A 629-nucleotide genomic window follows, 5' to 3' on the forward strand; every position below is an offset into this window, starting at 1 on the left:
TCCGGTAAGGAGGAGTGGTGCCTGGCGGCTGCTTCTGCAACATTGCCCACGACAGATGGGCCTTTTCCTGCGTGGGGTTCAGAGGAGGGTGAGAACAAGCGCAGACCAGAGGCACGCCCGCTGGGTTGGCTGGCCAGCGCGCGGTCTGCGCTCAGGCCGGGGACACGTCTGCCGTCTGCTCCGTGCCGCCCCTATCTCCTGATGATGGGCAGTTTCACACACCCGGGCTTAGTTTTTTGTTTCTTGGTGCCAGAGATGCTATATGATGAAAATATGTGGATATAACAGGGACACATTTTGCAGGAAAGACACACACAACCCCGCACCCATCTCTGAGAGGGTGACACAGCCCGAGGTGAGTGGGTGCGCTCCGGAGTGTTGTCCTCAGGGGGCTGTGGGCCCGCTGCAGCCATGCCGACTGCCTGCTGGCTTTTTCACTGCGTTGTTCCAGAGTGCTGGCCACATGCACCGGGGCCGGCGAGTTTGAGCCCGGCCAGGGCCTGCTAAACAACAACTACAACAACAACAAAATAGCCCGGGGTTGTGGCGGGCTCCTGTAGTCCCAGCTACTTGGGAAGCTGAGGCAAGAGAATCGCTTAAGCCCAGGAGTTGGAGGTTGCTGTGAGCTG

The sequence above is a fragment of the Otolemur garnettii genome, unplaced genomic scaffold (genome assembly GCF_000181295.1).
Source record: "Otolemur garnettii isolate 467f Iridium unplaced genomic scaffold, OtoGar3 scaffold00043, whole genome shotgun sequence".
NCBI classification, from domain to species: domain Eukaryota; kingdom Metazoa; phylum Chordata; class Mammalia; order Primates; family Galagidae; genus Otolemur; species Otolemur garnettii.